Genomic DNA, 15580 nt, shown 5'->3' with positions numbered 1-15580 from the left:
GTATATACATCCCTCACAGAATGTGTTCCATGTAGTGTAGGTACTTATACCTTTCACAGATCACATTCCACGTAGTGCAGGTATATACATCTCTCACAGAATGTGTTCCATGTGGTGTAGGTACTAATACCTTTCACAGATCACATTCCATGTACTGCAGGTATATACATCTCTCACAGAATGTGTTCCATGTAGTGTAGGTACTTATAACTTTCACAGATCACATTCCACGTAGTGCAGGTATATACTTCTCTCACAGAATGTGTTCCATGTAGTGTAGGTACTTATATCTTTCAAGGATCACATTCCATGTAGTGCAGGTATATACTTCTTTCACAGAATGTGCTCCTTGTATTGTAGGTACTTATACCTTACTCAGATCACATTCCACGTAGGGCAGGTATATATATTTCTTACAGAATGTGTTCCATGTACTGTAGGTACTTATACCTTTGACAGATCACTTTCCACGTAGTGCAGGTATATACATCTCTCACAGAATGTGTTCCATGAAGTGTAGGTATTTATACCTTTCACAGATCACATTTCACATAGTGCAGGTATATACACCTCTCACAGAATGTGTTCCATGTGGTGTAGGTACTTATACCTTTCACGGATCAAATTCCATGTATTGTTGGTATATACATCTCTCACAGAATGTGTTCCATGTAGTGTAGGTACTTATTGCTTTCACAGATCACATTCCATGTAATGCAGGTATATATATATCTCTCACAGAATGCGTTCAATGTGGTGTAGGTACTTAGACCGCTCAGAGATTGTGTTTCATGTAATGTGGGTACTTACACCTCTCAAAGATTGTATTCCTTGCAGTGTAGGTATTTACACCTCTCACAGATTGTGTTCTATGTGGTGTAGGTACTTACACCTCTCAGAGATTGTGTTGCATGCAGTGTAGGTATTTACACCTCTCAGAGATTGTGTTCCATGTAGTGGATGTACTTACACCTCTCAGAGAATGTGTTCCATGCCATGTAGATATTTACACCTCTCATAAATTGTGTTCCATGCATTGTAGTCATTTACACCTCACCTCTAAGAGATTGTGTTCCATGCAGTGTAGGCACTTATACCTCACAGATTGTATTCCATGCAGTGTAGGTACTTATATCTCTCACAGATTGTGTTCCATGCAGTGTAAGTACTTACACCTCTCACAGAATGTGTTCCATGTGGAAGGTACTTATACCTTTCACAGATCACATTCCACGTAGAGCAGGTATATACATCTCTCACAGAATGTGTTCCATGTAGTGTAGGTACTTATACCTTTCACAGATCACATTCCACATAGTGCAGGTATATACACCTCTCACAGAATGTGTTTCATGTAGTGTAGGTACTTATACCTTTCACAGGTCACATTCCACGTAGTGCAGGTATATACATGTCTCACAGAATGTCTTTCACGTAGTGTAGGTACTTATACCTTTCACAGATCACATTCCACATAGTGCAGGTATATACAGCTCTCACAGAATGTGTTCCATGTGGTGTAGGTACTTATACCTTTCACAGATCACATTCCACATAGTGCAGGTATATACATCTCTCACAGAATGTGTTCCATGTAGTGTAGGTATTTATACCGTTCACAGATCACATTCCACGTAGTGCAGGTATAAACAGCTCTCACAGAATGTGTTCCATGTGGTGTAGGTACTTATACCTTTCACAGATCACATTCCACATAGTGCAGGTATATACAGCTCTCACAGAATGTGTTCCATGTGGTGTAGGTCCTTATACCTTTCACAGATCACATTCCATGTATTGCAGGTATATACAGCTCTCACAGAATGTGTTCCATGTAGTGTAGGTACTTATACCTTTCACAGATCACATTCCACGTAGTGCAGGTATATACATCTCTCACAGAATATGTTTCATGTAGTGTAGGTTCTTATACCTTTCACAGATCACATTCCATGTAGTGCAGGTATATACATCTCTCACAGAATGTGTTCCATGTAGTGTAGGTACTTATACCTTTCACAGATCACATTCTACATAGTGCAGGTATATACATCTCTCACAGAATGTGTTCCATGTGGTGTAGGTACTTATACCTTTCACAGATCACATTCCACGTAGCACATGTATATACATCTCTCACAGAATGTGTTCCATGTAGTGTAGGTACTTATACCTTTCACAGATCACATTCCATGTAGTGCAGGTATATACATCTCCCACAGAATGTGTTCCATGTAGTGCACGTACATATACCTTTCACAGATCCCTTTCTACGTAGTGCAGGTATATACATCTCTCACAGAATGTGTTCCATGTAGTGTAGGTACTTATACCTTTCACAGATCACATTCCACGTAGTGCAGTCATATACATCTCTCACAGAATGTGTTCCATGTAGTGTAGGTACTTATACCTTTCACAGGTCACATTCCACGTAGTGCAGGTATATACATCTCTCACAGAATGTGTTCCATGTACTGTAGGTACTTATAACTTTCACAGATCACATTCCACGTAGTGCAGGTACATACATCTCTCACAGAATGTGTTCCATGTAGTGTAGGTACTTATACCTTTCACAGATCACATTCCACGTAGTGCAGGTATATACATCTCTCACAGAATGTGTTCCATGTAGTGTAGGTACTTATACCTTTCACAGATCACATTCCATGTAGTGCAGGTATATACATCTCTCACAGAATGTGTTCCATGTAGTGTAGGTACATATTGTTTTCACAGATCACATTCCATGTAGTGCAGGTATATACATCTCTCACAGAATGTGTTCGATGTGCTGTAGATACTTACACCACTCAGAGATTGTGTTTCATGTAATGTAGGTACTTTCACCTCTCAAAGATTGTATTCCATGCAGTGTAGGTATTTACACCTCTCACAGATTGTGTTCTATGTGGTGTAGTTACTTACACCTCTCAGAGATTGTGTGGCATGCAGTGTAGGTATTTACACCTCTCAGAAATTGTGTTCCATGTAGTGGATGTACTTACACCTCTCAGAGAATGTGTTCCATGCAGTGTAGATATTTATACCTCTCACAGATTGTGTTCCATGCAGTGTAGTCATTTACACCTCACCTCTCAGAGATTGTGCTCCATGCAGTGTAGGCACTTATACCTCTCAGATTGTATTCCATGCAGTATATGTACTTATACCTCTCACAGATTGTGTTCCATGCAGTGTAAGTACTTACACCTCTCACAGAATGTGTTCCATGTGGTGTAGGTACTTATACCTTTCACAGATCACATTCAACGTAGTGCAGGTATATACATCTCTCACAGAATGTGTTTCATGTAGTGCAGGTACTTATACCTTTCACAGATCACATTCCATGTAGTGCAGGTATATACAAGTCTCAAAGAATGTGTTCCATGTTGTATAGGTACTTATACATTTCACAGATCACATTCCATGTAATGCAGCTATATATATATATATATATATATATATATATATATATATATATATACATCTCTCACAGAATGTGTTTCATTTAGTGTAGGTACTTATTCCTTTCACAGATCACATTCCACATAGTGCAGGTATATACATCTCTCACAGAATGTTTTCAATGTAGTGTAGGTACTTATACCTTTCACAGATCACATTCCATGTAGTGCAGGTATATACATCTCTCACAGAATGTGTTCCATGTAGTGTAGGTACCTATACCTTTCACATATCACATTCCATGTAGTGCAGGTATATACATCTCTCACAGAATGTGCTCCATCTGGTGCAAGCACTTATACCTTTCACAGATCACATTCCACGTAGTGCAGGTATATACATCTCTCACAGAATGTGTTCCATGTAGTGTAGGTACTTATACCTTTCACATATCACATTCCATGTAGTGCAGGTATATACATCTCTCACAGAATGTGTTCCATGTAGTGTAGGTACTTATACCTTTCACATATCACATTCCATGTAGTGCAGGTATATACATCTCTCACAGAATGTGTTTCATGTATTGCAGGTACTTATATCATTCACAGATCCCTTTCTACGTAGTGCAGGTATATACATCTCTCACAGAATGTGTTTTATGTAGTGTAGGTTCTTATACCTTTCACAGATCACATTCCACGTAGTGCAGGTATATACATCTCTCACAGAATGTGTTCCATGTAGTGTAGGTACTTATACCTTTCACAGATCACATTCCACGTAGTGCAAGTATATACATCTCTCACATAATGTGTTCCATGGCGTGTATGTACTAATACCTTTCACAGATCACATTCCATGTACTGCAGGTATATACATCTCTCACAGAATGTGTTCCATGTAGTGTAGGTAATTATAACTTTCACAGATTACATTCCATGTAGTGCAGGTATATACATCTCTCACAGAATGTGTTCCATGTAGTGTAGGTACTTATACCTTTCAAGGATCACATTCCACATAGTGCAAGTATATACATCTCTCACAGAATATGTTCCATGTAGTGTAGGTACTTATACCTTTCACAGATCACATTCCACATAGTGCAGGTATATACATCTCTCACAAAATGTGTTCCATGTAGTGTAGGCACTTATACCTTTCACAGATCACATTTCACGTAGTGCAGTTATATACATCTCTCACAGAATGTGTCCCATGTGGTGTAGGTACTTATACCTTTCACAGATCACATTCCATGTAGTGTTGGTATATACATCTCTCACAGAATGTGTTCCATGTAGGGTAGGTACTTATACCTTTCACAGATCACATTCCACATAGTGCAGGTATATACATCTCTCACATAATGTTTTCCGTGTAGTGATACGTACTTATACCTTTCAGAGATCACATTCCATGTTGTGCAGGTATGTACATCTCTCACAGAATGTGTTCCATGTAGTGTAGGTACTTATACCTTTCACAGATCACATTCTACGTAGTGCAAGTATATACATCTCTCGCAGAATGTGTTCCATGTAGTGTAGGTACTTATACCTTTCACAGATCACATTCCACGTAGTGCAGGTATATATATCTCTCACAGAATGTGTTCCATGTGGTGTAGGTACTAATACCTTTCAAGGATCACATTCCATGTAGTGCAGGTATATACATCTCTTACAGAATGTGTTCCATGTAGTGTAGGTACTTATACCTTTCACATATCACATTTCACGTAGTGCAGATATATACATCTCTCACAGAATGTGTTCCATGTGGTGTAGGTACTTATACCTTTCACAAATCACATTCCATGTAGTGCAGGTATATACATCTCTCACAGAATGTGTTCCATGTAGTGTAGGTACTTATATCTTTCACAGATCACATTCCACATAGTGCAGGAATATACATCTCTCACAGAATGTGTTCCGTGTAGTGTACGTACTTCTACCTTTCACAGATCACATTCCATGCAGTGCAGGTATATACATCTCTCACAGAATGTGTTCCATGTAGTGTAGGTACTTATAGCTTTCACAGATCACATTCCATGCAGTGCAGGTGTATACATCTCTCACAGAATGTGTTCCATGTGGTGTAGGTACTTACACCTCTCAGAGATTGTGTTTCATGTAATGTAGGTACTTACACCTCTCAAAGATTGTATTCCATGCAATGCAGGTATTTACACCTCTCACAGATTGTGTTCTATGTGGTGTAGGTACTTACACCTCTCAGAGATTGTGTTGCATGCAGTGTAGGTATTTACACCTCTCAGAGATTGTGTTCCATGTAGTGGATGTACTTACACCTCTCAGAGAATGTGTTACATGCAGTGTAGATATTTACACCTCTCACAGATTGTGTTCCATGCAGTGTAGTCATTTACATCTCACCTCTCAGAGATTGTGTTCCATGCAGTGTAGGCACTTATACCTCTCAGATTGTGTTCCATGCAGTGTAGGTACTTATACCTCTCACAGATTGTGTTCCATGCAGTGTAAGTACTTACACCTCTCACAGATTGTGTTCCATGTGGTGTAGGTATTTATACCTCTCACAGATTGTGTTCCATGTGGTGTAGGTATTTAGACTCTCACACATTGTGTTCCATGCAGTGTAGGTATTTACACCTCTCACAGATTGTGTTCAATGTAGTGGATGTACTTACACCTCTCAGAGAATGTGTTACATGCAGTGTAGTTATTTACACCTCTCACAGATTGTGTTCCATGCAGTGTAGTCATTTACATCTCACCTCTCAGAGATTGTGTTCCATGCAGTGTAGGCACTTATACCTCTCAGATTGTGTTCCATGCAGTGTAGGTACTTATCCCTCTCACAGATTGTGTTCCATGCAGTGTAAGTACTTACACCTCTCACAGATTGTGTTCCATGTGGTGTAGGTATTTATACCTCTCACAGATTGTGTTCCATGTGGTGTAGGTATTTAGACTCTCACACATTGTGTTCCATGCAGTGTAGGTATTTACACCTCTCACAGATTGTGTTCAATGTAGTGGATGAACTTACACCTCTCAGAGAATGTGTTACATGCAGTGTAGTTATTTACACCTCTCACAGATTGTGTTCCATGCAGTGTAGTCATTTACATCTCACCTCTCAGAGATTGTGTTCCATGCAGTGTAGGCACTTATACCTCTCAGATTGTGTTCCATGCAGTGTAGGTACTTATCCCTCTCACAGATTGTGTTCCATGCAGTGTAAGTACTTACACCTCTCACAGATTGTGTTCCATGTGGTGTAGGTATTTATACCTCTCACAGATTGTGTTCCATGTGGTGTAGGTATTTAGACTCTCACACATTGTGTTCCATGCAGTGTAGGTATTTACACCTCTCAGATTGTGTTCAATGTGGTGTAGGTATTTACACCTCTAACAGATTGTGTTCCATGTGGTGTAGGTATTTATACCTCTCACATATTGTGTTCCATGCAGTGTAGGTATTTACACCTCTCACAGATTGGGTTCCATGCAGTGTAGGCATTTATACCTCTCACAGATTGTGTTCCATGCAATGTAGCTATTTACACCTCTCACAGATTGTGTTCCATGTGGTGTAGGTATTTACCCCTCACCCCTCAGAGATTGTGTTCCATGCAGTGTAGGTACTTACACCTCTCAAAGATTCTGTTCCATGCAGTGTAGGTATTTACACCTCTCAGCGGTTGTGTTCCATGCAGTGTAGGCATTTATACCTCTCACAGATTATGTTCCATTTGGAGTAGGTATTTATACCTCTCACAGAATGTGTTCCATGTGGTGCAGGTATTTACACCTCTCACATATTGTGTTCCATGTGGTTTAGGTGTTTGCACCTTTCAGAGAATGTGTTCCATCCTGTGTAGGTAATTGCCCCTCTCTTGGATAGTGTTTCATATAATGTAGGTACTTATACATGTCACAAACTCTGTCATGCACACCAAATAATAGTTCATTTTCTGCAAGTATTTGGCAGTTCCTGTACTGCCTATGAATTCCACGTGCTATGAGGCTGGCAAATTTCATCTATAGACTTTGGATTGCAACTTTGGTCTATTTATAAAGGACACAAGTCTGTCGGGCAGCCATTTTGCACATGGTATTCTATGACTTTTAAAATGACTTAGTGTACAAAATATATAGATGGCAGATTTGTTGCTAAATGTAAGTATGTTAAGTGCACAAGGTTACAATGGGAATAGAGTTTTACCTGCAAGAGTTTAAACAAAATGTAGGGTCAGCTCCATGGCACGAAGTGCAAGACAATATCACAGAAGGTACTGCTTAGGGAGTAACAATGGTGAGTAATACTAATCCTCTACAAATACACTCATTTTGCAGCAAAGCAGCAATGCTATAAAGCTCAAAGAGCAGTCTGGTCATTAACAAAAACAAAACACTTTAGGCTTACGAAACATGTATGGAATCTACAGAAAGCACCCACAATCCCCTATACACTGTCCCCTGGTGATGCACAATGTACAGCAGAGAGCAATGGAGTACAAAGCAGACCAACATATGGTAGGCAAAAATATACAATCAGTCTCTAAGAATACAACTTGTAACAAAACTCTCAGTGATTAAACATGAGATAGTGATACATTTCCCTAACAAGATAACTACTAATCAATACTCTAAAATGGCACCAAACACTAGTCAGAGTAAGCTGTGTCTAAAGTAAGTAAATCCTGTAAAACCAGCACAAACATTTGTCATCCAGTGTCAAACAACAATGCAATAAATTAATAAATGCTTCACTGCTGTCACAGGGACTCAGAAACAGAGTTAAATTCAGTGCTTAGGTCAGTTCAGGTTCCAGCAAGGGCTCAGCGGTACAGCTCATGGAAATTCAGTGAAAAGGAAGGCAATAGCATGCAAAGCAGATCCATGCATAGGGTCATAGGGTCATAGGGGTGTACTAGGCTAATGGCCTGGAGACTTTACAAGCCTAGCCCATAGCATTACCCTGGCATCGTGCCACCCGACCTTAGTTCCATTGCCTCTGTCGAGTAGAACACTGGAGTGATCCCTGGGGTGAATTTTCTGTTTCCCATCCACTCATCAAGATTTATCTTGAAGAGGGCCACTGATTTGCTCTGTTTGACATGTATGGGAAGTCTAGTCCATAGCATGAGCAGTCTCTGGGTTATGAACCTGTCCCTCCAGCATGTTCTGTTGATTGTGGTAATGAGGTTGAGGTCTATGGAGCATGTGGTGTAGAGGGATTGGGATTTCTTTGGATGCATCATTTCTAACAGAGCTAGGCCAGACATGGCTTTGTAAGTCAAGCAAAGATCACCTCTAATTAGGCAATATGAGACAGAATAGTTGGAGTTTTTTTAACCTGTCTATGTCGGACAAGTGATTAAGGCCCAGGATCCTCTTTGTGAGGTACTTTTGCGACCTCTCCAGTTGTTGCAGGTGTCTAGTGAGGTACATGCCAAATGGGGCATTGTACTCGATGACTGGCGTAATGAGGGAAGAGTAGAGAGAGACAATGACCTCTTCCTTCCAGAATGCGAAACCCTTAGTAATGAGATGTGCCAAATAGAAGGACTTTCTGACCACAGTGGCAGTTTGGTGGTCAAAAAAGGTTGCTGTCAACCTGTGTCCCCAGATCTCTTATAATACCTTCTGTGTTTACTGGACTACCATCGATGTGGTAATTCATGGAAACTGGGTTTTTCCCAAAGGGGATGATGACACATTTTTTGGCATTGAGTTTAAGGCCATGGTTCTAACACCAGTCATTGGTCTTAGTGAGGATTTTCTGTAGGATGTCAACATCACTTGGGGAGTTAATAACAGCTCCCAACTTGCAATTGTCTGTGAAATTTGTCAGCCAGAGTGCCTTCGTGTTGGCCTGGAGTTCAGAGAATTAGATACCAAACAGGAAAGGATCCAGGACTGAACCCTGTGGGAATCCACCCATGACTGCTCATCAGTCTGACTTGGAGTCAGCTACTTTCACACTGTGGGTTCTATCTGTGAGACAGTTTGCAACCCACATAGTGATATAGGGGTTGATGCCTCGCTTAGTGAGTTTTTCTATGATTCCTGAGTAGGGAATGGTATCAAAGGCTTTGGCCAGATCAAGATAGAGTGTATGACCCACCTTACCTTCACCCACAGCTCTGGTGACTGACTCAAAGAAGTCGACCGGGTTGAGCAGGTATGATCTACCCTTCACAAAAACTGTGTGGGATCCAGAGTTTGGAGATCCCTTATATCCTTGTTTATTAGGTCCATGATGATGGTTTCCATAGCTTTGCATATCAGACTCATCAGGCTAATGGGGTGATAGTTCCCAGGGTCTATGGTCACTCCTTCTTTGTGGAGAAGGATGACTGTAGCACTGCGCCATTCGGTAGGAACAAAGCCTTAAGTGAGGCTGTGATTGAACAGGGCACACATGTGAGGTGCCAGTTCACTCAGTAATTCATGTAGAACACAACAAGGGATATTGTCAGGTCCCAGAGAAGCTGTATTCTTGGCCTTGGATAGTGCTGTTTTAACCTGTGCAGCAGTAATACTGGGATCTACTGGTATTGTAATTGGTCCTTTGGTGGGATAGAGAGGGATAAAGCTGGCACTAAATCTGTCTGCTAATATATTGGCAATATTTGTTGGCTCGATATTGGAGGTGTCATTATGTGGTAGCTCAAAGCAAATCTGGGTATTGCTGTGGAGATTTTTAACTATAGAAGGCCTTGTGGTTGTCTTTACTATCTGCTGCAATCCTGTTTTCATAGGTAGCTTTAGATGATTTAATGAGGGATCTCAACCATTTGTTGAGGCTAATAAGGGAGATTTTCCAGTCTTGGGACTTCACCTTATTCCACATCAGTTTTCTCCTTCTGTTGTAGAGTTTGTTTATGGTAGGGGACCACCAGATTGGCTCCCTTTTTTTGGAGGAGGCAGTCTTGGTTCTATTGGGTATGGTGAGATTATGTGTTCATACAGTGCATTGGTGTATGATTCAGTGGTTATGCAAGTATTCTCCATTTGCAAGGGTGCCATGAAGTTAGCCACCTCTGTTTTTAGAAGCCAAAGTTAGCTTTGGAGAAGTTTTTCATGGTGGTTATGTTTGCGAGGAGGGGTGGATTTCCAAGGTAATTAAGTTTGTGGTTGGATCTAACCATGGAGGAGTTGACTATTGGTGTAGAGTAATGGTCACCATGTTATCAATGACCAGGTCAGTGATGTTGCTACCTCTAGTGGGGGTAATAACGAGCTGGTCCAGGGCATTGGAATTAATGAACTCCAGGAAATGCTGGGCAAGTGTATTGGTACATGAGTAGTTTTCCCAGTTAATGGAGGGGTAGTTGAAGTTGTCCAGTATGAGAGTGCTAGGTTGGACCCTAATATTCTCCAGGGTGCTCAGGAATCTAGAGGAAAGGCGGGAAACAAGTGCAAATGTGGGCTTTTAAACCAGAAAGTTGAAAGAGATGGAAACACTGCCCTAACAGCTAATAAACTACAATTTCTGGCCCAGAAACCACTCCTCTTGTGGTAAAAAGGCTGCCTAGTGTTTACCACTCGCACTGATAAGCTAGAAGGCTTCCCTCCAGCATAGAAAGGCTTGGGAGACTCAGAAGCCTACATACAGTCCAGGATACAGCAAATCTGTATCTGGATTAGACTAGTTACAGAAAAGGTGGGAAGCAAGTGCAAATGTGGGCTTTTAAACCTGAAAGTTGAAAGAGATGGAAAAAAGCTGCCCAAACATCAAATAAATTACAATTTCTGGGCCAGAAACCACTCCTCTTGTGGTAGATAGGCTACCTAGTGCTTACCTCTCCCACTGTTAAGCTAGAAGGCTTTCCTCCAACACAGAAAGGCTTGGGGAACTCAGAAGCTTACAAACAGTCCTGGATACAGCAAATCTGTATCTGGATTAGACTAGTTACAGGAAAGGCAGGAAACAAGCTTGGATTTTTTTTACAGAAAAGCAGCTAAATCAGCACTAAAAACAATTTAAGTGCAGTTCAAGCTAGCACACATGAGTGTGTAGCAGTATTAAAGCAAATACAGTTTAAATAAATGCAATTTATTCAAACTGTATTTAGAACTGAATTCAATTATTGTTTTATTCAACTCTGAACAGTTAAAAAGTGCTACAAAATATACTTATCAGCTTTATATTCCCAGATTGTTTGAGAAGCATGCTCAGTCAGAACACAAGGAGACTCTAGCAAAGTTTTTTTTTTTCCTTTTTTTTTAGTAAAGTGGAAAGGGAGAAAGGAGGACTAGAAGATAATTCAAGGTTAAGAATCTAAGTGGGTTGGCTTTCTCAGACATTCTCTCTGTATTAGGTAGAATGTGCTAATGACACTAGACTGGAAGGAGTGTCTCAGATCAAATTTACAGTAGGGGCAGGCAACTGCAAAGCCACCAAGTATAGACACCAAGAAAATCAATCTTAAGCAAATTAATAAATGTAGCAGGCAAATGATGAGGAGCGAAGCAGAGTATAAAAGTCCACCAAAAAAATATGCAGGTTATGAATATCCAACAAAAAAGATATTCCACATGAAACACGAACGTTGGTAGTGTACACAAAGACTTTATTGCATCAGACAAGCGCTTTCACTAAGTATAGCTTCATCAGGTCCATTCAATAATGCATGTAGAAAGGCTGCTTATTATATATAGGCATCAATAAAAATAATTCAATTAAAAAATCTAATTAAGAAATCATTAGGTAAATTCTCATTACATGTTTAAAGGAGAAACACACAATGTTTGGTAGAAAGAGACTGTAAGATCCTAGAAAACAGCAAAACTTCCTATCTAACGCAAATCCAATGCACAACATGTAAATATGATATAATAAAATGCATGTTTCCATAAACTATCATTACTAAACAAAGTATTCAGACTGCACATCCAATTAAAAAACATTAGGTAGATTCTCATCCTTTGCCTTCGACATTTTTTATTGTTTTTGGAGAAGGAGCGTCTACCTAGAGGTGACTGTGTCCTTCATCGACATTTACTAATAAATGTAGCAGTTTTGTTAACTAAAACAAAATGCAGACACCAAGAAAAACAATCTCAAGCAAATTAATAAATGCAGCAGTTTTGTTGACTATCACTGCTAACAGATTAAGTGCCAGAAATATACTTACAGGCTTTCTGTATCCAGATGTCTATTGAATCCGTCACAGTTAGGCCACAAATAGCAGCTAAGATACCAATACTGTCTCACAGAATTGTAACTCCTTATACAGTAGTATGAAGGAAAACTTAAGAGCCTCAGGGAATCAGATAATGCAAAACTGGAGGGCTATGTGTTCCATATAGTAAGTAAACAACAAACACATCCAGTCAGACTAAAACCTGTAACAAAGCCAGCAGTGATTAAATGCCTAGGACAGTATTGTTGCGAAAGGTTTACTATCACAATACTGATGAACAAAATAATTTCTGACTAAAACACCAAACCACAGCCATGAAAAAAAACAAAATGCTGCAAATCGCAATGTCAAATCAGCTGAATGAACCATAGAAATACAAAACTCCTGCACCTTACATCACGTTTTTGCAGGGGACAAGCCCCCCTGCACCCCACACCCCCTGCTAACTATATATTACATCTCTGAGATTTCACTACAGTGAGGAAAGGGATAAATTTCCCAAACTGCACTGTACCATTATCTCTGAGAGTACTTCCAGTTCATATCAATGAATGCACAGTCCATTCACTGATATGAACTTTCGACATTGAGATTTCGACATTGCTGAACACAGCAAGATAGACATTCAGAAATCCAACTTTCGAGTGTTCCATCTGCGCAAAATCTCCATTCGCAATTTTCATAGTAAACCATTGCAAAATATTAGGAAATCATTCAGCACTACAGAGTGATGTTTTCCTTTGTGACTTTAGAGTGGAAGAGGTTTGGTGCTCATCTGTAGGAGCAACCTTTTCAAATGAAATTATACTTCCTAAATGGTTATTCAACTGCCACTGACACCCCTCCTATCCAATCACCTATGGTATGATGCAACCTTTGTCTTTGTCATTCATTATTATTTCTGTTGGTGATTTAGTTGTTATTCTTATCCTTAGAGCTCTTGCTAAGGATATAACAGGTTGAGGAACATCAGCTGCCTTTTTTTGTGCATCACTTATACATGAATGATTATAATGTTGTGGTAAGTGATCCAGAGTAATGTTTTCTGCAAATTGTGAAGGCTGTCATTTGGTTCAGAAGGCCACAGACATAAATAACATGCAAACAATGTGAATGTCATGCTTAGCTCTATTCCAAATGGTAAAGTTCTCCAGTTTTGTCCATGAAGCCTAAAGTTACTTAAGAGTTTTCCAAGGTAGCAGTAGGAAACCCTCTTTCCGAATAGATATCTATCTTTAGAAGTCTCTGTGAAGGTCATAGATCCATCTGTTAAGGTCATGCCAAGACTATAAATCAGAGTCCAACTTTTATTTTGTGGGAAAATTATTTAATACTTCTAGGATAAGTCAGGCTAAGCTGAAATATCTGGAATTTCATCTATAAACTTTGTACTAGAGCCTTGATCTATTTATAAAGGACTAGTGTCCTTGCACTTTCCAAAGTGGTCAGTATTATGTGCAGAGCTGATAGTAGATGCATGTAGAAAGTTATTCTGGACACTAATTATAATGAGGAATAATAGGCAAAATAAGCCAATGTCTTATAGGAACCTGACTGGTAGTCAATAGGAGTAAAATGCCTTGCTCTAATTGATAAAATTGATAACATTGTTGTTAAAATTAATGATTTTGATAAATTAAATGAAACATTTGCCTAACAAAACATAAGTCATCCTTGCTAAGATTATGTTGGAGTTTCTACTGGTTGCAGTCTTTAACAAGAGATTATCGCATGTGTCTGTGGTTTGTTTACAATCTGGAGATCTAACAATGTATGGCTGGAAGCTTTTTACCTGGCACTGCACATTTGGTAGAACAGGACAAGATGCGAACTGGTGAAATGCATTGCTCTTCAGAGTGACAGTGGGACCAGTGGAAGGTAGAATACTCTTTAAATGGAATGAGGAGATTCTGGAAGGTTCTGTCTAAAAAGCAATGGCAGGAAGAATGGACAGCCTTGAAACTAGTCAGACATTGTGATCTGGTAAAGCCTGCATTTCTGCGTATCTTAAACTAGTCGGACACTGTGATCTGGTGAAGCCTGCATTTCTGCATATCTTAAACTAGTCGGACACTGTGATCTGGTGAAGCCTGCATTTCTGCATATCTTCTAAAGGTGCCGTTGTTTTCCAGCTAACCTGAAGATGACTGCTTATAGCTACATAAAAATGGAATTGGAAATGTATGCAGGTGAGGGCAACATACTGCAATATACTTTGGAATTGCCCCACTGTGCAACTGTATTATCCATTTTGGCTATATTTATAAGACAGTACGCAGACATTTTAATCCAACTTTTTCCTTAAGTTGTCTTGTTTGAAACTCCCCTGAGCCTGTAATATAAGCTGAGGCATCTCAATATAATTTTACAGTCACTTAGTAACATCTACCCACTCCTCTATCAGTGAGCTTTCAAACTTACAGAACTTCCTGGTATCATAGTTTAGATTAGGAATATGACAGAAACTCTTCCATTTTAATACTACAAGAACTGAATGACTCCCCCCATTTATATGCTGAGCCTACCTTTATTAAACCTACTTTCTCCAAGATTATCTGTCCAATTCAGGAGAGAATCTGTCAGGAAAACTATACACACACATAGATAGATAGATAGATAGATAGATAGATAGATAGATAGATAGATAGATAGATAGATAGATTTGCATGTATGTATGTATATATGCATGCATGTATATTTATGGATCCCTATCAGATGACTGAGTTTTCAGAAACTTGAAATTCATATGGTCAGGGCCATTTGATTGAGTTTCTGAAAACTCCAAGGCTTTGAATGGAGATTGCTGTACAGTGCAGAATGGGAAATTTGCCCTTTTCCTCACTGTACTGCGATCTCAGAGTGGTATATTTAATTTGCAGGGGGTGTGGATGTGCAGCACCCCACATGAGTGGTACAAGAGGGATTACCCCCCCCCTGCAGAAATGTAAAAAAAAGTTAGATGTTTGTGTTTTACTGGATGTTCGAGATTTCAGAAAGTCCATCATATGGT

Source organism: Protopterus annectens, chromosome 11.part0 (genome assembly GCF_019279795.1).
Source record: "Protopterus annectens isolate FY-2018-M chromosome 11.part0, PAN1.0, whole genome shotgun sequence".
Taxonomy (NCBI): Eukaryota; Metazoa; Chordata; order Ceratodontiformes; family Protopteridae; genus Protopterus; species Protopterus annectens.
The sequence above is the reverse complement of the archived record's forward strand: the minus strand, read 5'-3'. Positions refer to the sequence as shown.